This window comes from Pseudophryne corroboree, chromosome 3 (genome assembly GCF_028390025.1).
Source record: "Pseudophryne corroboree isolate aPseCor3 chromosome 3, aPseCor3.hap2, whole genome shotgun sequence".
NCBI classification, from domain to species: Eukaryota; Metazoa; Chordata; class Amphibia; order Anura; family Myobatrachidae; genus Pseudophryne; species Pseudophryne corroboree.
Genome location: NC_086446.1, coordinates 254,728,745 through 254,751,906, shown reverse-complemented (window position 1 = coordinate 254,751,906; position 23,162 = coordinate 254,728,745). Strand labels below are relative to the sequence as shown.

The 23,162-nt window shown below is 44.7% G+C and overlaps 1 long non-coding RNA gene across 2 annotated transcripts in view; it reads left to right on the top strand.

The window, feature by feature from the left end:
• The window catches only part of LOC135057669 (uncharacterized), a 303,293-nt gene that overhangs the window by 153,067 nt on the left and 127,064 nt on the right, over positions 1-23,162 (top strand). For both annotated transcript variants that reach the window (XR_010244286.1, XR_010244287.1), the window contains exon 2: positions 17,995-18,073. This is a non-coding gene — a long non-coding RNA (uncharacterized LOC135057669). The remainder of the gene's footprint in view (positions 1-17,994; positions 18,074-23,162) is intronic.

Here is a 23,162-nt window from a genome sequence, read left to right as displayed (position 1 = left end):
GTTTTAATTAACTTATTCTTTAATGTCACTTTAGACTTCATTCACCTCTGTGCTCTGAGTAACAAATAACTCCAATTTTTGCATTAATAAACTGAGGCTCTGAATTGCTAAAAGTGCACTGTTTATTTCAAATTCCAGGACAGCAGCCCTTCCCCACCCAGAATACATGTTACTGTGCTGTATCTCTATTCCCCAAGGAATCTACTTCAAAGGCCTCTCACACTGAGATTTTCACACCTACACAATTAAGAACTGGACTCTAAAGCTGGCAATACTGTACATCAGAATGACCTGAATACGATCACACACACATAGCGATTTGGGCTGCTTTTCTAATTGATTTGCTGAGTCACTTAGAAATACAGCACAAATCGCTATGTGTGTATGGACTATAGCGATAGGGATGTGCGTCCCTGCATGCTTGAAAGATCTAGTCATCACCCATGTTTTCTCTATTGCAAACACGGGCAGTGACAGATCGCTCAGCACACATCACTGGTGCAGCTCTGTGTGCTGAGTGATCTTGCTGAGCCCGTGTGATCACCGATATCGCTGGGCAGAAAACAGTCAACATAGGTAAGTATGTGTGTGTCGACATGTGTGAAATAAAGTTTTACTGTCACGGTGTGTGTCTCCTGTTTTTATTTGGGTATTTTTTTTCCATTAGAACTACAGGTACCAGCGGGCACGTTTTTCTCCCGCATGCTGGTACTTGTGGTTCTCCAAGTACCAGCTTGCGGGAAGGCTTGCTGGGACTTGTAGTACTACTGGAAAAAACAATATTCTTTCAATTTTCTCAAGGCTATCAGCCCCCCATCCGCAGCCTTTGGATGGGGGGGACAGCCTCGGGCTTCACCCCTGGCCCTTGGGTGGCTGGGGGGTGGACCCCTTGATTGAAGGGGTCCCCACTCCCCCAGGGTACCCCGGCCAGGGGTGACTAGTTGGATATTTAATGCCACGGCCGCAGGGCACTGTATAAAAGTGACCCCCGGCTGTGGCATTATCTGTTCAGCTAGTGGAGCCCGATGCTGGTGTAAAAAATACGGGGGACCCCTACTCTTTTTGTCCCCCATATTTTTTGCACCAGCACCAGGCGCAGAGCCCGGTGCTGGTTTTAAAAATACGGGGGATCCCCTGTCCGTTTTCCCCCCGGATTTTTAGAACCAGGACCGGCTCGAAGAGCCCGAGGCTGGTTATGCTTTGGAGGGGGGACCCCACGCAATTTTTTGGGGGGGGTTTCCCATTCCATTAAAAAAAAAAATATATATATATATATATATATATATATATATAATCTTTTTAAAAATATATAAATAATACTTGTGCCTCCAAAAAAGAGGGCACCAGGCAAGCTGTACATTTTACTACATTGGGAGTGCCGAATATCTACATCATATATATTATATATATATATATATATATATTTGCCTTGGCAGCCCAACCATGCTGGTATCCATAGTTCAGTATAAAAATAAGTAAATCTAATAAATGTATGGTGGTGAAAGAAAAGCCCAGTTTCACTGAAAAAAAGACACTTCTGCATGTTTTGAAATTTAAAAAACAAAACAAAACTGAAGAACTGTAGGCAGGCACTGTCCGCCTACTTCGGTGACATCACAAGTTGGACAGAAGTTGGAAGGTTGGTTGGTCTGATGAAAAGTTGGTTAGATGTGTGGAGCACTGGTAAAAAGTTGGTGAGATGTGTGGGGCACTGTTTTAGTTGAACAGACAAGTTGGATGGTTGGAAGTTTGGAGTGTTGGAGAAAAGTTGGTCTGATGTATGGCTAGCATTAGTGCAGGAGTTCAGAGGTGTCGGCTGTGTGGGAGTGCAGCAGGTGTCCTCCTTGCAGAAGTTCAGGGGTGCCGGCAGTGTCAGCAGTGCAGGAGGTGTCCTCCTTGCAGAAGTTCAGGGGTGCTGGCAGTGTCGGCAGTGCGGGAGTACTGGAGGTGTCCTTAGTGCAGGAGTTCAGAGGTGTCAGCAGTGTTGGAGTGCCAGACGTGTCCTCGGTGCAGGGATGCCAGCAGTGTTGGCAGTGTGGGAGGTGTCCTCAGTGCAGGAGTTTAGGGGCGCCGGCAGTGCAGGCAGTGTCCTCAGTGCAGGGGTGCTGGCAGTGTGGGCAGTTCGGGAGTACTGGAGGTGTCCTTAGTGCAGGAGTTCAGGAGTGTCGGCAGTGTGGGAGTGCCAGAAGTGTCCTCGGTGAAGGAGTTCACGGGTGTCGGCATTGTCGGCAGTGTGGGAGGTGTCCTCCTTGCAGTAGTTATGGGGTGCTGGCAGTGCGGGAGTGCCAGAAGTGTCCACGGTACCATCAACCAAGTGCAAGGAGGACATCTCCCGCACTACTGACACTCCTGCACTGGGGATACTGCCAGCCCTCCTGCACTGATTACACCACCTACACCTCTGCACCGAGGACACTACTGGCACTGCCACATGTATTGGAGATATATTAATACTTCACAATTAGCTGCCGCTGCTGATATTCCCGTGTGCCTGATGGATAAATTGCCCTGCACATATGGATGTCCATGTTGCTGCCCACGGTGCTGTTGGTGGCTAGAGGTGGGAGGAGAAGCCACCAGCATCCTTGATTCTGCTGACCGGAAGTCTGACCCGGTCACATGCTCGTTGCCAGGGGTTACATGCTCGTTGCCAGGGGTTACATATGCTTTTTGCCATAGGGGTTATATGCTTAGAGCTAGGGGGTTACATGCTCATTCTGGGTAGCGCTGGGTAATGGTCTAGTAATACCCCTGGCATCTGTCTCCTATAAGGGCCGTCTTCGATGCTGTCTGCATGGAATCTGCAGCTTCCAGTAGCAGGTAGAGCCTAAGCATCTATTGTGCCGGTGCTGCGCCCCCCCCAGGACTCAGCTATCCAGGCTGCAGCCTTATGGCTGATCAGGCCCTGGGTTTCATGTTTCTTCACCCACTTGTTTGGCAGGCAGAGCACCCACTGACTTATGGAGCACAGCCCAAGCACAGGACTGATTTGTGGCAGACAGGCACAGCACCCACTTGTATGGCAGACAGAGCACCCAGTGACTTATTACGGCAACACAGCCTCAGCGCTGGACCGATTTGTGGCAGACAGACGCAGCACCCAATTGTATGGCAGACACTGTCGATCTTCAGACCGGATCCCAGTGAAATATATATGGTATTGAAATACCAAAAATTCTCTCTATTCGCACCTTAACCACCAAACAATTGCAAAAAATGACAAGTATCAATAGTGCCTTTTAGTTAGTATCATAATTTCTATATTGAATCTCTGTGTGGAGTTTGTATGAACTCTTCATCAGCACATTATCAATCACAAGGAAAAAGATTTTTTTAAACATATAGGCAACATTGAGCCAGGTACATGTTGGAAGTTAGTATGAGAGATGTATTGGAAAAATATTAATACTTCACAATTAGCTGCTGCAGCTGATATTCCCGTGTGCATGATGGATAAATTGCCCTGCACATACGGCTCATGGGGGTCATTCTGACCCGATCGCTGCTGCTGACCAGCCGCTGCGGGCCGTGTAGTAATGAGTAGCTCCCGGCCAGCACGCTAAAGCTGCGCTGGCCGGGAGCTACTCCTGAAGTACAAAAGCATCGCCGCTGTGCAATACTTTTGCACTTCTGCAGGGGGGGGGGGGGCGTAACTGACCTGCGGGGCGGACTGACCCTGTGCTGGGCATCCCCCGCATGTCTCTGTTCCTGATCGTAGCCCTGCAAAATTTTGCAGGGCTACGATCAACTCGGAATGACCCCCCCATAGCTGCAATTTTGTTAGCAGATGGGCAAAACCATGGGGGTCATGCAGGCCTGATTGCACGCTAGGTTGTTTTGCTGAGCTGCGATCAGGACATAACTGCGCATGTGTGTGCCCCGCAATACGCGGGCGCGTCGCACAGGTACAAAGTGGATCGTTGCTGAGCAATGGATTTAATGAAGAATCCATTCGCACAGACAATCGCAAGGAGATTGACTGGAAGAAAACATTTGTGGATGTCAACTGACCGTTTTCTGGGAGTGTTTGGAAAAACGCAGGTGTGTCTATGCGTTTGCAGGGTTGGTGTCTGATGTAAATTCGGGGCAAACACTTTAGCCTGTTCGTGTCCGGAATTGACGTCAGACACCTGCCCTGCAAACGCTTGGACACGCCGGCGTTTTTCCAAACACTCCCAGAAAGCGTTCAGTTGCCACCCACAAATGCCTTCTTCCTGTCAATCTCCTTGCGATCTGCTGTGCGAATCGATTCTTCGTTAAATCCATTGCTCAGCAATGATCCGCTTTGTACCCGTACGACGCACATGCGCATTGAGGTGCATACGCATGTGCAGTTTCGACCTGATCGCAATGCTGCAAAACAACCTAGCGTGCGATCATTTCGGAATGACCCCCATGGTTTTGCCCATTTGCAAATAAAATGCTGCTAGAATCAGGTCTGAACTACTCCCTCTAGAATCTCTTTATCAGACTTTCTGCTTGCTCAGTTTCTGAAAATGCCACCTGCTGTCTGAAAAGTGGTACTGCACTATATTTCAGAGGAGATACACATGGCTTGCCGTGTATATCTTAAGAGGAAAGCTTATCTCGTGCCATGAACGGCAGGCCATGACACTTTTTTCAGAAAGGTAATAGTGGACACATCTGTATATATAGTAGGAGGACAGTGCAGAATTTTGCTGACCACCAGTATATATAAAGCAGTACGGTACAGTAGTCCACTGCTCTACCTACCTCTGTGTCGTCAACTATACTATCCATCCATACATGTGCTGCATTTTAGTTGTGCGCAGTATATATAGTAGGACAGTGCAGAATTTTGCTAACCACCAGTATATATATAGCAGTACGGTACAGTAGTCCACTGCTCTACCTACCTCTGTGTCGTCAAATATACTATCCATCCATACCTGTGCTGCATTTTAGTTGTGCGCAGTATATATAGTAGGAGGACAGTGCAGAATTTTGATGACCACCAGTATATATATAGCAGTACGGTACAGTAGTCCACTGATCTACCTACCTTTGTGTCGTCAAGTATACTATCCATCCATGGCCCTCATTCCGAGTTGTTCGCTCTGTAATTTTCTTCGCATCGCAGCGATTTTCCGCTAATTGCGCATGCGCAATGTTCGCACTGCGACTGCGCCAAGTAAATTTGCTAAGAAGTTTGGTATTTTACTCACGGCATTACTACATTTTTTCTAGTGATGAGCGGATTCGGTTTTACTCGGTTTTACTCGGTTTTACTCGGTTCTCAAAACAGCATCTTATTGGCTCACGGATGTCACGTGTTTTGGATAGCCAATAAGATGCCGTTTTGAGAACCGAGTAAAACCGAGTAAAACCGAACCTCGCTCATCACTAATTTTTTCTTCGTTCTGGTGATCGTAGTGTGATTGACAGGAAGTGGGTGTTTCTGGGCGGAAACTGGCCGTTTTATGGGTGTGTGTGAAAAAACGCTGCAGTTTCTAGGAAAAACGCGGGAGTGGCTGAAGAAACGGGGGAGTGTCTGGGCGAACGCTGGGTGTGTTTGTGACGTCAAACCAGAAACGACAAGCACTGAACTGATCGCAGTGGCAGAGTAAGTATCGAGCTACTCAGAAACTGCTTAGAAATTTCTATTCGCAATTTAGAGAATCTTTCGTTCGCAATTTTGCTAAGCTAAGATTCACTCCCAGTAGGCGGCGGCTTAGCGTGTGCAATGCTGCTAAAAGCAGCTTGCGAGCGAACAACTCGGAATGAGGGCCCATACCTGTGCTGCATTTTAGTTGTGCACAGTATATATAGTAGGATGACAGTGCAGAATTTTGAGGACCACCAGTATATATATATAGCAGTACGGTACAGTAGTCCACTGCTCTACCTACCTATGTGTCGTCAAATATACTATCCATCCATACCTGTGCTGCATTTTAGTTGTGCGCAGTATATATAGTAGGAGGACAGTGCAGAATTTTGATGACCACCAGTATATATATAGCAGTACGATACAGTAGTCCACTGCTCTGCCTACCTCTGTGTCATCAAGTATACTATCCATCCATACCTGTGCTGCATTTTAGTTGTGCACAGTATATATAGTAGGAGGACAGTGCAGAATTTTGCTGACCACCAGTATATATATAGCAGTACAATACAGTAGTCCACTGCTCTACCTACCTTTGTGTCGTCACATAAACTCTCCATCCATACCTGTGCTGCATTTTAGTTGTGCGCAGTATATATAGTAGGAGGACAGTGCAGAATTTTGCTGACCACCAGTATATATATAGCAGTACGATACAGTAGTCCACTGCTCTGCCTACCTCTGTGTCGTCATCTATACCATCCATCCATACCTGTGCTGCATTTTAGTTGTGCACTGTATATATAGTAGGAGGACAGTGCAGAATTTTGCTGACCACCAGTATATATATAGCAGTACAATACAGTAGTCCACTGCTCTACCTGCCTTTGTGTCGTCACATAAACTCTCCATCCATACCTGTGCTGCATTTTAGTTGTGCGCAGTATATATAGTAGGAGGACAGTGCAGAATTTTGCTGACCACCAGTATATATAAAGCAGTACGGTACAGTAGTCCACTGCTCTACCTACCTCTGTGTCGTCAACTATACTATCCATCCATACATGTGCTGCATTTTAGTTGTGCGCAGTATATATAGTAGGACAGTGCAGAATTTTGCTAACCACCATTATATATATAGCAGTACGGTACAGTAGTCCACTGCTCTACCTACCTCTGTGTCGTCAAATATACTATCCATCCATACCTGTGCTGCATTTTAGTTGTGCGCAGTATATATAGTAGGAGCACAGTGCAGAATTTTGATGACCACCAGTATATATATAGCAGTACGGTACAGTAGTCCACTGATCTACCTACCTTTGTGTCGTCAAGTATACTATCCATCCATACCTGTGCTGCATTTTAGTTGTGCGCAGTATATATAGTAGGAGGACAGTGCAGAATTTTGATGACCACCAGTATATATATAGCAGTACGGTACAGTGGTCCACTGATCTACCTACCTCTGTGTCGTCAAGTATACTATCCATCCATACCTGTGCTGCATTTTAGTTGTGCGCAGTATATATAGTAGGAGGACAGTGCAGAATTTTGCTGACTAACAGTATATATATAGCAGTACGGTACAGTAGTCCACTGCTCTACCTACCTCTGTGTTGTCAAGTATACTATCCATCCATACCTGTGCAGCATTTTAGTTGTGCACAGTATATATAGTAGGAGAACAGTGCAGAATTTAGCTGACCACCAGTATATATAGCAGTACGGTACAGTAGTCCACTGCTCTACCTACCTCTGTGTCATCAAGTATACTATCCATCCATACCTGTGCTGCATTTTAGTTGTGCGCAGTATATATAGTATGACAGTGCAGAATTCTAATGACCACCAGTATATATATAGCAGTACGGTACAGTAGTCCACTGCTCTACCTACCTCTGTGTCATCAAATATACTATCCATCCATACCTGAGCTGCATTTTACTTGTGCGCAGCATATATAGTAGGAAGACAGTGCAGAATTTTGATGACCACCAGTATATATATAGCAGTACGGTACAGTAGTCCACTGATCTACCTACCTTTGTGTCGTCAAGTATACTATCCATCCATGGCCCTCATTCCGAGTTGTTCGCTCGGTAATTTTCTTCGCATTGCAGCGATTTTCCGCTATTTGCGCATGCGCAATGTTCGCACTGCGACTGCGCCAAGTAAATTTGCTAAGAAGTTTGGTATTTTACTCACGGCATTACTACATTTTTTCTAGTGATGAGCGGATTCGGTTTTACTCGGTTTTACTCGGTTCTCAAAACAGCATCTTATTGGCTCACGGATGTCACGTGTTTTGGATAGCCAATAAGATGCCGTTTTGAGAACCGAGTAAAACCGAGTAAAACCGAGTAAAATGGGCAAAACCATGGGGGTCATGCAGGCCTGATTGCACGCTAGGTTGTTTTGCTGAGCTGCGATCAGGACATAACTGCGCATGTGTGTGCCCCGCAATACGCGGGCGCGTCGCACAGGTACAAAGTGGATCGTTGCTGAGCAATGGATTTAATGAAGAATCCATTCGCACAGACAATCGCAAGGAGATTGACTGGAAGAAAACATTTGTGGATGTCAACTGACCGTTTTCTGGGAGTGTTTGGAAAAACGCAGGTGTGTCTATGCGTTTGCAGGGTGGGTGTCTGATGTAAATTCGGGGCAAACACTTTAGCCTGTTCGTGTCCGGAATTGACGTCAGACACCTGCCCTGCAAACGCTTGGACACGCCGGCGTTTTTCCAAACACTCCCAGAAAGCGTTCAGTTGCCACCCACAAATGCCTTCTTCCTGTCAATCTCCTTGCGATCTGCTGTGCGAATCGATTCTTCGTTAAATCCATTGCTCAGCAATGATCCGCTTTGTACCCGTACGACGCACATGCGCATTGAGGTGCATACGCATGTGCAGTTTCGACCTGATCGCAATGCTGCAAAACAACCTAGCGTGCGATCATTTCGGAATGACCCCCATGGTTTTGCCCATTTGCAAATAAAATGCTGCTAGAATCAGGTCTGAACTACTCCCTCTAGAATCTCTTTATCAGACTTTCTGCTTGCTCAGTTTCTGAAAATGCCACCTGCTGTCTGAAAAGTGGTACTGCACTATATTTCAGAGGAGATACACATGGCTTGCCGTGTATATCTTAAGAGGAAAGCTTATCTCGTGCCATGAACGGCAGGCCATGACACTTTTTTCAGAAAGGTAATAGTGGACACATCTGTATATATAGTAGGAGGACAGTGCAGAATTTTGCTGACCACCAGTATATATAAAGCAGTACGGTACAGTAGTCCACTGCTCTACCTACCTCTGTGTCGTCAACTATACTATCCATCCATACATGTGCTGCATTTTAGTTGTGCGCAGTATATATAGTAGGACAGTGCAGAATTTTGCTAACCACCATTATATATATAGCAGTACGGTACAGTAGTCCACTGCTCTACCTACCTCTGTGTCGTCAAATATACTATCCATCCATACCTGTGCTGCATTTTAGTTGTGCGCAGTATATATAGTAGGAGGACAGTGCAGAATTTTGATGACCACCAGTATATATATAGCAGTACGGTACAGTAGTCCACTGATCTACCTACCTTTGTGTCGTCAAGTATACTATCCATCCATACCTGTGCTGCATTTTAGTTGTGCGCAGTATATATAGTAGGAGGACAGTGCAGAATTTTGATGACCACCAGTATATATATAGCAGTACGGTACAGTGGTCCACTGATCTACCTACCTCTGTGTCGTCAAGTATACTATCCATCCATACCTGTGCTGCATTTTAGTTGTGCGCAGTATATATAGTAGGAGGACAGTGCAGAATTTTGCTGACTAACAGTATATATATAGCAGTACGGTACAGTAGTCCACTGCTCTACCTACCTCTGTGTTGTCAAGTATACTATCCATCCATACCTGTGCAGCATTTTAGTTGTGCACAGTATATATAGTAGGAGAACAGTGCAGAATTTAGCTGACCACCAGTATATATATATATAGCAGTACGGTACAGTAGTCCACTGCTCTACCTACCTCTGTGTCATCAAGTATACTATCCATCCATACCTGTGCTGCATTTTAGTTGTGCGCAGTATATATAGTAGGACAGTGCAGAATTTTAATGACCACCAGTATATATATAGCAGTACGGTACAGTAGTCCACTGCTCTACCTACCTCTGTGTCATCAAATATACTATCCATCCATACCTGAGCTGCATTTTACTTGTGTGCAGCATATATAGTAGGAAGACAGTGCAGAATTTTGATGACCACCAGTATATATATAGCAGTACGGTACAGTAGTCCACTGCTCTATCTACCACTGTGTCATCAAGTATACTATCCATCCATACCTGTGCAGCATTTTAGTTGTGCACAGTATATATAGTAGGAGGACAGTGCAGAATTTTGCTCACCACCAGTATATATATATAGCAGTACGGTACAGTAGTCCACTGCTCTACCTACCTCTGTGTCATCAAGTATACTATCCATCCACACCTGTGCTGCATTTTAGTTGTGTGCAGTATATATAGTTGGAATGCAGTGCAGAATTTTGCTGACTACCAGTATATATATAGCAGTACGGTACAGTAGTCCACTGCTCTACCTACCTATGTGTCGTCAAGTATACTATCCATCCATACCTGTGCAGCATTTTAGTTGTGCACAGTATATATAGTAGGAGGACAGTGCAGAATTTTGCTGACCACCAGTATATATATATAGCAGTACGGTACAGTAGTCCACTGCTCTACCTACCTCTGTGTCGTCAGGTATACTATCCATCCACACCTGTGCAGCATTTTAGTTGTGCGCAGTATATATAGTAGGAGGACAGTGCAGAATTTTGCTGACCACCAGTATATGTATATTAGTATGGTACAGTCGGCCATTGCTATTGATATATTACTGGCATATAATTCCACACATTAAAAAATGGAGAACAAAAATGTGGAGGGTAAAATAGGGAAAGATAAAGATCCACTTCCACCTCGTGCTGAAGCTGCTGCCACTAGTCATGGCCGAGACGATGAAATGCCATCAACGTCCTCTGCCAAGGCTGATGCTCAATGTCATAGTACAGAGCATATAAAATAAAAAAAACAAAAGTTCAGTAAAATGACCCAAAACTCAAAATTAAAAGCGTCTGATGAGAAGCGTAAACTTGCCAATATACCATTTACGACACGGAGTGGCAAGGAACGGCTGAGGCCCTGGCCTATGTTCATGGCTAGTGGTTCAGATTCACATGAGGATGGAAGCACTCATCCTCTCGCTAGAAAAATGAAAAGACTTAAGCTGGCAAAAGCACAGCAATGAACTGTGCGTTCTTCTAAATCACAAGTCCCCAAGGAGAGTCCAATTGTGTCAGTTGCGATGCATGATCTTCCCAACACTGGACGGGAAGAGGTGGCGCCTTCCACCATTTGCACGCCCCCTGCAAGTGCTGAAAGGAGCACCCGCAGTCCAGTTCCTGATAGTCAAATTGAAGATGTCACTGTTACAGTACACCAAGATGAGGATATGGGTGTTGCTAGCGCTGAGGAGGAAATTGACAAGGAGGATTCTGATGGTGAGGTGGTTTGTTTAAGTCAGGCACCCGGGGAGACACCTGTTGTCCGTGGGACGAATATGGCTATTGACATGCCTGGTCAAATTACAAAAAAAATCACCTCGTCGGTGTGAAATTATTTTAACAGAAATGCGGACAACATTTGTCAAGCCGTGTGTTGCCTTTGTCAAGCTGTAATAAGTAGGGGTAAGGACGTTAACCACCTAGGAACATCCTCCCTTATACGTCACCTGGAGCGCATTCAACAGAAGTCATTGACAAGTTCAAAAACTTTGGGTGACAGCGTAAGCAGTCCACTGACAACTAAATCCCTTTCTCTTGTAACCAAGCTCCTGCAAACCACACCACCAACTCCCTCAGTGTCAATTTCCTCCTTAGACAGGAAAGCCAATAGTCCTGCAGGCCATGTCACTGTCAAGTCTGACAAGTCCTCTCCTGCCTGGAATTCCTCTGATGCATCCTTGAGTGTAACGCCTACTACTGCTGCTGGCGCTGCTGTTGTTGCAGCTGGGAGTCGATCGTCATCCCAGAGGGGAAGTCGGAAGACCACTTGTACTACTTCCAGTAAACAATTGACTGTCCAACAGTCCTTTGCGAGGAAGATGAAATATCACAGCAGTCATCCTGCTGCAAAGCGGATAACTCAGGCCTTGGCAGCCTGGGTGGTGTTAAACGTGTGTCCGGTATCCACCGTTAATTCACAGGGAATTAGAGAATTCATTAAGTTAGTGTGTCCCCGGTACCAAATACCACCTAGGTTCCACTTCTCTAGGTAGGCGATACCGAGAATGTACACAGACCTCAGAAAAAGAGTCACCAGTGTCCTAAAAAATGCAGTTGTACCCAATGTCCACTTAACCACGGACATGTGGACAAGTGGAGCAGGGCAGACTCAGGACTATATGACTGTGACAGCACACTGGGTAGATGTATTGCCTCCCGCAGCAAGAACAGCAGCGGCAGCACCAGTAACAGCATCTCACAAATGCCAACTCGTTCCTAGGCAGGCTATGCTTTGTATCACCGCTTTCCATAAGAGGCACACAGCTGACAAACTCTTACGGAAACTTAGGAACATCATCGCATAATGGCTTACCCCAATTGGACTCTCCTGGGGATTTGTGACATCGGACAACGCCACCAATATTGTGCGTGCATTACATCTGGGCAAATTCCAGCACGTCCCATGTTTTGCACATACATTGAATTTGGTGGTGCAGAATTATTTAAAAAACAACAGGGGCGTGCAAGAGATGCTGTTGGTGGCCCGAAGAATTGCGGGCCACTTTCGGCATTCAGCCACTGCGTGTCGAAGACTGGAGCACCAGCAAACAGTCCTGAACCTGCCCCACCATCATCTGAAGCAAGAGGTGGTAACGAGGTGGAATTCAACCCTCTATATGCTTCAGAGGATGGAGGACCAGCAAAAGGCCATTCAAGCCTATACAGCTACCTACGATATAAGCAAAGGAGGGGGAATGCACCTGACTCAAGCGCAGTGGAGAATGATTTCAATGTTGTGCAAGGTTCTGCAACCCTTTGAACTTGCCACACGTGAAGTAAGTTCAGACACTGCCAGCCCGAGTCAGGTCATTCCCCTCATCTGGATTTTGCAGAAGAAGCTGGAGAGATTGAAGGAGGAGCTAAAACAGAGCGATTCCGCTAGGCATGTGGGACTTGTGGATGGAGCCCTTAATTTGCTTAACCAGGATTCACGGGTGGTCAATCTGTTGAAATCAGAGCACTACATTTTGGCCACCGTGCTCGATCCTAGGTTTAAAGCCTACGTTGTATCTCTCTTTCCGGCAGACACAAATCTGCAGAGGTGCAAAGACCTGCTGGTGAGAGACTTGTCAAGTCAAGCAGAACGTGAGCCGTCAACAGCTCCTCCTTCACATTCTCCCGCAACTGGGGCTGCGAGGAAAAGGCTAAGAATTCCAAGCCCACCCGCTGGCGGTGATGCAGGGCAGTCTGGAGCGAGTGCTGACAACTGGTCCGGACTGAGTGACCTGCCAACGATTACTGACATGTCGTCTAATGTCACTGCATATGATACTGTCACCATTGAAAGAATGGTGGAGGATTATATGAGTGACCGCATCCAAGTAGGCACGTCAGACAGTCCGTACGTATACTGGCAGGAAAAAGAGGCAATTTGGAGACCCTTGCACAAACTGGCTTTATTTTACCTAAGTTGCCCCCCCTCCAGTGTGTACTCCGAAAGAGTGTTTAGTGCAGCCACTCACCTTGTCAGCAATCGGCGTTCGAGGTTACTTCCAGAAAATGTGTAGAAGATGATGTTCATCAAAATTAATTATAATCAATTCATCCGTCGAGACATTCACCAGCAATTGCCTCCAGAATGTACACAGGGACCTGAGATGGTGGATTCCAGTAGGGACGAATTAATAATCTGTGAAGAGGGGGATGTACACAGTGAAAGGGGTGAGGAACCGGAGGATGAGGAGGAGGTGGACATCTTGCCTCTGTAGAGCCAGTTTGTGCAAGGAGAGATTGATTGCTTAATTTTTGGTGGGGGCCCAAACCAACCAGTCATTTCAGTCACAGTCGTGGGGCAGACCCTGTCGCTGAAATGATGGGTTTGTTAAAGTGTGCATGTCCTGTTTATACAAGGGTGGGTGGGAGGGCCCAAGGACAATTCCATCTTGCACCTCTTTTTTCTTTCATTTATCTTTGCATCATGTGTTGTTTGGGGACAATTTTTAAAGTGCCATCCTGTCTGACACTGCAGTGCCACTCCTAGATGGGCCAGGTGTTTGTGTCGGCCAATTGGGTCGCTTAGCTTAGCCATCCAGCGACCTTGGTGCACCTCTTTTTTTCTTTGCATCATGTGCTGTTTGGGGACTATTTTTTAAATCGGCCATCCTGTCTGACACTGCAGTGCCACTCCTAGATGAGCCAGGTGTTTATGTCGGCCACTTGGGTCGCTTAGCTTAGCCATCCAGCGACCTTGGTGCACCTCTTTTTTTCTTTGCATCATGTGCTGTTTGGGGACTATTTTTTAAATCGGCCATCCTGTCTGACACTGCAGTGCCACTCCTAGATGGGCCAGGTGTTTGTGTCGGCCACTTGGGTCGCTTAGCTTAGTCATCCAGCGACCTCGGTGCAAATTTTAGGAATAAAAATAATATTGTGAGGTGTTCAGAATAGACTGGAAATGAGTGGAAATTATGGTTATTGAGGTTAATAATACTATGGGATGAAAATGACCCCCAAATTCTATGATTTAAGCTGTTTTTGAGGGTTTTTTGTAAAAAAAAACACCCGAATCCGACAAAAAATTTTCAGGGAGGTTTTGCCAAAACACGTCCGAATCCAAAACACGGCCACGGAACCGAATCCAAAACCAAAACACAAAACCCGAAAAATTTCCGGTGCACATCACTAAGGTAGGGTAATGCAGCGTGTATTTTTAAAACTGTCAAGCCACAGTTCTAAACTTTTTCTATACTTTCCCTGTTATCATGATGCATAAGTGAGCACACTTACAGTATAACTAGAGATGTATAGATAAGATTTGCTCAGTTATGTTTGGAACTCAAAAACGGCATCTCATTGGCTATATGATTTGGATAGCCATTAAGAGAAAAATCCAAACTTCCGCTAGTTTGTCGAAAAAGATCCATACCTTTACTTAAAACTATTGACATAAACTTAGTGCATGTGCTGGTATACGGTATGGAGCTGTACGGGTTGGGTATATGTGACCGGCGGTCAGGAGACTGCCGGTCACAATACCGACACTGGGATCCCAGCTGTTAGATGGCCGGCGAGTGCGCGAGCGCAACAAAGCCCCTTGCGCTCGCCACAGGTTTTATTACTATGGGTGTCGTAGACACCCACGAGTGGGAATAGTCTCTGTTGGTTGGGATGCCGACTGGTGGGATATTCAGGCTTCGGATCCCTGCATCCGTATTGTGGCCGGTGGTCTCCTGACCACCGGTCACATATCCGCATCCCAACTGTACGCATCATGCTATACACTTGGCTGCACATAGCCACTAATTAAATAAATAAATAAATGTCTGGTCACAAATAAGTACAGGGCGCCATACATCAGCAATCGATTGGGGCAGTTTGCCAATTTGCAGATGATTGTGTCAATAAACCTGCAATGTATGGGGTTTACAGATTGCAAATCGACTGGGGTTGTTAAATCAGGTTTTTCAACATGTTTAATATTCACAGATAAATTGGGGCTGTAGATTGCTAGTGTATGGGCAACAATCTGCAGATCTGCAGACCCTTTCTAGTAAACTGACGAGTCTTTCAAGATTGGCAGATCTACTTAACTGAAAATGCTCTGCAAATCAGTGAAAAATATCTGTAATGTATGGGCAAAGTCAGATGGATTGTAAAAACAATAAATCCCGGAAAAAAATCTTAAGATCTGTGAAACAATACATTCTGATTGTAGATGTATTAAGGGCAGAAATGTTTTCACAATTAGAACATGGAAGACTGGGTGTATAAAGTGACAGTGAGTAATGAATCAACTATTGCACTATCCATTAGGTTCTGACATCTACTGCTATTGGGAGAACCCTACTGCCAGGGGCGGATTGGCCATAGGGCTCACCAGGAAGATTCCTGGTCGGCCGTCATGTCTGTGGGGCCTGTTTTGTGTGTTGTCATGTGTTCCCACCTACCACATAACAGGCAGCCCACTGCACTCAGTACACTCCCATTCATTCTGTTATTCCATCTCTGCAGTACAGCAACTCTGCCATCCAGTGATGCTGTCATGGCTACACAATATGTTATACCTCTTGTGCTGCTCATGTCAGGCCACTGCTACAAAAATTTTCAGGGCCACTTTTAGTTCGCAATCCGCCCCTGGTCTCACACACAACTGCAGCAAGAGATGCAAGGAAGGCCGCAATTGTGTTCAATCAGGGATCCCGCCCCATCAACAGACCCCACCCCCTCATCAGACCATACCCCCATTGGGGCTGCTTCCATAAATTTTCCGGGCTGGTTTTCCACCCTAATCTGCCCCTGCCTACTGCCATTGGGAGAGACAGAAACTATACAAATCACAAAGGGAAAAATAGTATGGCTATACTGAGAACTCCTCCCTTTACTTTGGACTGGGTTATATGTTTTGTGTATTTTTTTTTCAATGTTTTTTATGCTGGTAGTAGGAAGAAATAGCTACAGTTGATAGCATCCTATAACTATAGCAAAGGGGACAAATATTTACACTATTTTTTTATACATGAAAATTTGAAATAAATTCCTAAAACTACATTATATCTGACATATTTTTCTTTATGTGGTAAGCTCTAGGAGTTCCCCCCACATATTGCACATGCTGTCTCACTCTCCACTAACAAGCTCTACATGAGCCCCTAAATCTATATAATATATTTTTCGGAGAGTGTAAACTTTTATTCAGAATTGTTTGATTTCCTGCTGTTCTTTAGCTTGTAAAAGATGTCATGCTTAAAGAAAAATATAGTTTCTTACATTGTGTGATAAAATGTGCATGTTGTAAAATGGGGGACTCCCTCAATTACATACACTATATTATATATGAGCATTTTTGGAGCGGCACTGCACATTTAGGACCAGTGTAGAGTATATTATTCACAAGCGTCGTGCACATAAATAATTGCATTTTTTTATTTTTATTTTACTAATGCAGATATATATGCATCTCTGAATGGGAAGCTTATGCACATGCTTACTACAAGTCATCATCAGTGTATAATTGTACCTGCCGTATATTAGGTCAAACGCTACACCTTCTAACAGATGTATATTTGCTTACACTGTAGTGGTCTTAATGCAAATCACCACAAGAATCTGGAGAGCTGCAGAAGTGTGTCTTTACTAGCTGCAGTCAAGTTGAACAATGGCTGCACAGGCACTTCCTGTATAACAAACACTTTCTGTGTAATATGTGGATGGCAATAATGCAGCATTCACATACAGCATACATCTACATAAACCCTTATTAAACTCTGCCTATGTTTAAATGAACCACTCACACACCCAGCTCCACCTCTGATTATAGTAAACTAGCTGAAGTACCTGGTGTTACCCAGGTTTAAATCTTCAAGCTATTAGGTTATCAAAATTTGGATGTGACTGATAACTTTTTTTTTTTTTGGGGGGGGGGGGGGGGGGTGTTGCCAGTAGACCTAATCCTCGACATTCCTTTCTGCTCAGTTTATAATCACATTTACATTGCAACATGGGTTTAAAGTTTTCCTTCTGTAATCAATGTTGCTATTCCAAGGTTTTTGGGTACACAATATATTTTGTCTTCCCATCTCCATATCTGTCAGTTACTTTAGTTCATTGATTTATGGTTACTTCGGTCAGTTATTACAGTTCATTTAAGTTTTAATCCAAATCGACCCTTTAGTATGTCTTCTTGGATCCAATGTTGTCACTTTGTAAAGTTTTCATCCAAATCCATCCAGTGGAAGGCCTACCACAGGCTCACCGGGTCAAAGTTCTGCCTTGTGAACACTGACAGGAGGTCCAATCAGGAATCCAACTCCCATGATTTGTCTTCAGAGATCCAATATCACCACTTTGTGAAGTATAAAACAGAACAAATAGAAAAGCTGTGAATCATTGCTACTGATGACACCCCAAAAATAAACACGACACTCGGCAGCCACCTCATGGGTGTCAGAAGAGCTGCTAAGCCTACTAATTATTTTTAATATGTTGACAGTTACATCCAACCACTTAACTGATGATTTTTCCCTTAAAAAAACAGAAAACGGTCACAGTTCTTTTTTATTGAATATAGATTAAAAAGTATTTTTTCAAATATTTAAATATTATATTATACAGATCGGCAGAATGGGTCTCCTCGTCAAAAAATGGAGAACACAGTGGGGCGGCGTGGTGGCAGGTGATCTGACTATGCCAGGTAAGTGGTTAATAACTGTAAAATGTAAACCCAGGCAACACTGGGTACTTCAGCTAGTTTTATATACAGTATAAGATATGTTCAGAATATGTTTGACACTACATTCTCAGATTTCCATGTGCTCACTTTCTAAGCATGTGCCATGCAAATTCACTCAAGGCATGCTATCGGGATCCGGTCTGAAAATCGACACTGTCTAGATCGACAATGTTTAGGTCAACCACTGTAGGTTGACAGTCACTAGATCAACAGGGTTGAAAGGTCGACAAGGTTGGAAGGTCGACATGTGCTAGGTCGACAGGTCAAAAGGTCAACATGAGTTTTTCAACTGTTTTTCTTTGTTTGAACTTTTTCATACTTAACGATCCATGTGGACTACGATTGGAACGGCAATCTGTGCCGAGCGAAGCGAGGCACCTTGCCCGAAGCATGGCGAGCGAAGCAAGCCATGCGAGGGGACACGGTGCACTAATTCGGCTTCCCGGTCACTGTACGCAGAAGAAAAAAACAACAACAACTCATGTCGACCTTTTGACCTGTCGACCTAGCACATGTCGACCTTCCAACCCTGTCGACCTAGTGACTGTCGACCTATAGTGGTTGACGTAAACATTGTCGACCTAGACACTGTCGATTTGATGATCCACACCCATGCTATCAGCTCTGCATCAGCACTACAGTATACTACATATGCAGTACATAACTAGCACAGCCTCATAGAAATACAGTAAATACATAAAAATATCTTAAATAATTACCTTTGAAAACAAATAGCCAAAATTACTCCTACCTTCTAATTTAAGATACCCCCACATCCTTCTTTTTTTATTTTTCTCTGCTATTCATCAGCCTTCTTAATCATATCCCTTCATCATCCCTCTAATGCTGCGTACACACTATGCAATTTTGCATACGATCCGGCTGATATCGGCCGGTTCCTAAAGATATTGTATAGTGTGTACGCTTGCTATAGGGTACAATACAGTCCCGTGGATTGTATGCTGCATCGCACATTGGACCAGTATGCAGGTTCAATGTGCAATGTTGCTTACAACGACTATGCTGTTGAATGTAGCATGGCCTCACTCCTTTCCCAGATGCCGCTCGTCGCAGGCAACACCGACAAGTGTGTATGCACTTGCCAATGGTGGTCATTCCGAGTTGTTCGCTATTTTTTTCGTTCGCACAAGGTATGAGCAACATTGCGAACATGTTGCAAAATTGAGAATATCCGCCCCCAACGTATTTTTGCCAATTCGTCCGCAATATTACACAATGTGGGAGTAACGCCAAATGACATCGCAGCAATGCGAAGGCATCGCATTAACACAAATGTCAATGTAAAAATACGAAGTTTTAGTAGATTTACACATTCTTCTTAAAAGTGCACACTTTTGCGGAAAAACGCACAACAATGGGGTTTTTTTTCTATTAAGTGAAATTACACCTTTCAGTTTAAAGTCCACAAGCCCTCCTCAATTACGAATTAAATTAGTGTAATGAATGATAATGTTCATGACCAATTAAGTGTTCAAAAAATACCTGAAGAACACTTTGTAGGCATAATTGGCCATCAACATTTAAATGTTTAAATTATAAATATAGATGTTTTAAATGTGCCTGCTCTTTTTTTTTTTTTTTTGTGTCGAGGTTTAGTTTGTGAATGAACGTGTTTACATGTTTATTTAGACAATAACCTCCTAACTGTATTTTTGCTTTTTAAATAAATCTTACGTTAGATGTGTGAAATGTTTAAGGTAATAAATTTCTGCTTGGCAATCTGCTGTTCCTTTATTGCATTAATAAACACAACACCCGCTTATCTTGAAATATATAGTTTTTATTTTGTTTTTTTTATTTTTTTTTATTTTAAAACTGAAAATATTAAAAAACATTTTTTTTAAATTAAGCAAATTTTTGCAGCTGGTCCACATTTGCCAGCAAGGCTTCAAGATTTTGCCGCATGGTGGCCAGAATGCCCGCAAAAGTTGTGGGATCTCCAACTGCAACATCTGAAATTAAGAGGCAACATAAACATTACTAACTTACTCACATTACTTATTTTACAAGCAAGGCACAAAGCACACTTTAATGCAGGCATGTCCAAACTGAGGCCCTCCAGCTGTTGTGAAACTACATATACCAGCATGTCAAGACACAGTTTGGGGTCAGAGAATGCAAAACTGTGTCAGGGCATGCTGGGATGTGTAGTTTCTCAGCAGCTGGAGGGCCGCAGTTTGGACAGGCCTGCATTAATGCCTAAGTGACTACATCATGTCTGTTTTAAGGATAAATCAGTAGCAGAACAACACAGAAGCCTGCTCAGCAATGTTTGTTTTTAACTATTATTTTTTAATAAAGTGTACCACACCATGGGTAAAATTTACTAATATGGAGTTCTATTTAAGATGGGACGTTGACCATAGCAACCAATCAAATTCAACATATTATTTTGTAGAAGGGGCCACAAAACTTACAAGTATAATCTTATTGTTTGCTATGGGCAACATCCCATCTTAAAGAGAACTACCATCTTAGTAAATGTAACACCATGTTGGCATTCATTCACATCTGGAGTGAAGCCGACTTATCTTTTTGGGGATTGGCCCTGCATCATCACACTGCATATCAACATCTTCAGAAGGACATATTGTAGCATACCCACACTCCCTGAAAGCCTGCCTTACTTACTACATAAGGTCCAACATGTTTTTAAATTAAATGTTATTTATTTTTTAGTGTAAATTTCACAACAAAAATCACTGTGTCCTTAGCCAGCCTAACAAAGTGAAGCATGCGAATTCAATGTGCAAATATTGGAATACCCAACCACAAGTGTAAAAGTCCAACAACATACTACACTCCACTCACGTCTAACTGTTTAGCAGATAATGTTGCACATACAAACCCTGTTGTCCTGGGCAACCCTGTCGACATAATGAGTGTCGACCTAGAGTGGGCATCCTCAACATTGCAGACGTAGACACTGTACATCTAATGTTCCTCACACAAATATAAAAGCAACATCCATACCATGATGAAGAAGACAAACATTTTACCTTGGCAAAAGATTTTACCCAGTACAACACTGCATTTATTAGAATGTGTAGTTAAATTCGGTTAAAATAAAAATGTCAATGAGTGTTAACTTACTGTCCTGTGCCACTTGTTCACCTCCCATAAGTGCCTCCGGGGCCTCTGCTACCCATTCCGAAGGTGGGGATGGCGGCTGGATGGGGGATGGCGGCTGGATGGGGGAAGGAGGCTGGATGGGGGTAGGAGGCTGGATGGGGGAAGGAGGCTGGATGGGGGTAGGAGGCTGGATGGTGGAAGGAGGCTGGAAGGGGGAGCTTGGTACAGAGGGTGGGTCAGATTGAGAGGGGGAGGGTGGTGGAGAGGTGGGTTGGGTCACAGAGGGGGAGGGGGCAAGAGAGGGGGAATGGGAAAGAGAGGGTGAGGTGGGCGGAGTGGTGCTTTGTCCTACAGAGGTGGAGGGGGACAGATAGGGGGAATGGGAAAGAGAGGGGGAGGGGGGCTGAGAAGGGGACTGGGAAGGAGAGGGGGATTGGGTGACAGAAGGGGAGGGGGGCTGAGAAGGGGACTGGGAAGGAGAGGGGGATTGGGTGTGAGAAGGGGAGGGGGGCTGAGAAGGGGACTTGGAAGGAGAGGGGGATTGGGTGTGAGAAGGGGAGGGGGGCTGAGAAGGGGACTGGGAAGGAGAGGGGGATTGGGTGTGAGAAGGGGAGGGGGGCTGAGAAAGGGACTGGGAAGGAGAGGTGGATTGGGTGTGAGAAGGGGAGGGGGGCTGAGAAGGGGACTGGGAAGGAGAGGTGGATTGGGTGTGAGAAGGGGAGGGGGGCTGAGAAGGGGACTGGGAAGGAGAGGTGGATTGGGTGTGAGAAGGGGAGGGGGGCTGAGAAGGGGACTGGGAAGGAGAGGGGGAATGGGTGTGAGAAGGGGAGGGGGGCTCAGAAGGGGACTGGTCGGGGCTCCCAGCAGCAGCAGCTTGCCGTTGTGCTCGGCCTAGAATGACATATGTAATATTTTGTTTGTAGCATAAAAATTTATAACAACAGCATTTTTCTATTACTCTGTTCTGTCCCATGTTAAAGACACAGGGGTAACATTAATAGGTTTTCCTAATTTTGAAACTGGTGAGGTTGCCCATAGCAACCAAACAGATTATATGTAACATTTATTAAGCTGCTTCTAGAATATAATAGATTGAATCTGATTGGTTGCTATAGGCAACATCTCCAGTTCTAAAAAAAACACACCTTATTAAAATTACCACACTGAGCAAGTTAGTGGGTTCAGTTGACAGCCTGTGTAGCAACTCTGTACAACAACATGCACTTTTTCAGAAGCACCTTGCTACACAGTCAGTACTGCTTGCCCTACTCACACACACTCATGTTTATTCTACAAGTTTATTGTAAGTGTGCTAATTTTCACACTCTCACTTAGTGAAAGTATGCAAAGGTTATGCGTAAAATCTGTCAAGTACTGAAATGTTATTTACTGGGCCCACGTAGGGTCCGGATTTGTTGTCTCAGCTCCGCCAACAGGTCCGGCGTACGCCTGCGGAGATCGCTCCAGCGCCTCTCGAGCTGTATCACGGACCTCCAGCTGCGGACGCGGGTCCGCAATAAGCGGTGGACCTCCGCGTAGGCCTCGCACTTCACCCTATTTGGGACAAAGGGCCCTGCGCGGCCTACACGGCGGTCCATCACTGCCACTAGGACGCGCAGCTCGCGGCGCGTGAATGCTGCTGCGCGCATCATGGCAATGGCGTTTTCCATATATGGGCTTATAGTTATAGTTTTTGGTTGCATGTGATTGGTTGGAAATGTATGGTGTCATCTGTAATCAACTTTGTTGATATGTGTACATTGATGTGCAGGACAGTTTGTACAGTTCTCATGGGCGGAGATTCGCACCCGCGGACACACACACACACACACACACACACACACACACACACTCAGATATGGATTCTCATCAAAAACAGGTTAGTCTTCACATATATCTTAAAAAATAACATTTTGTTTTTACAAAAAACCATTGGATACAACAATCTTCCACAACA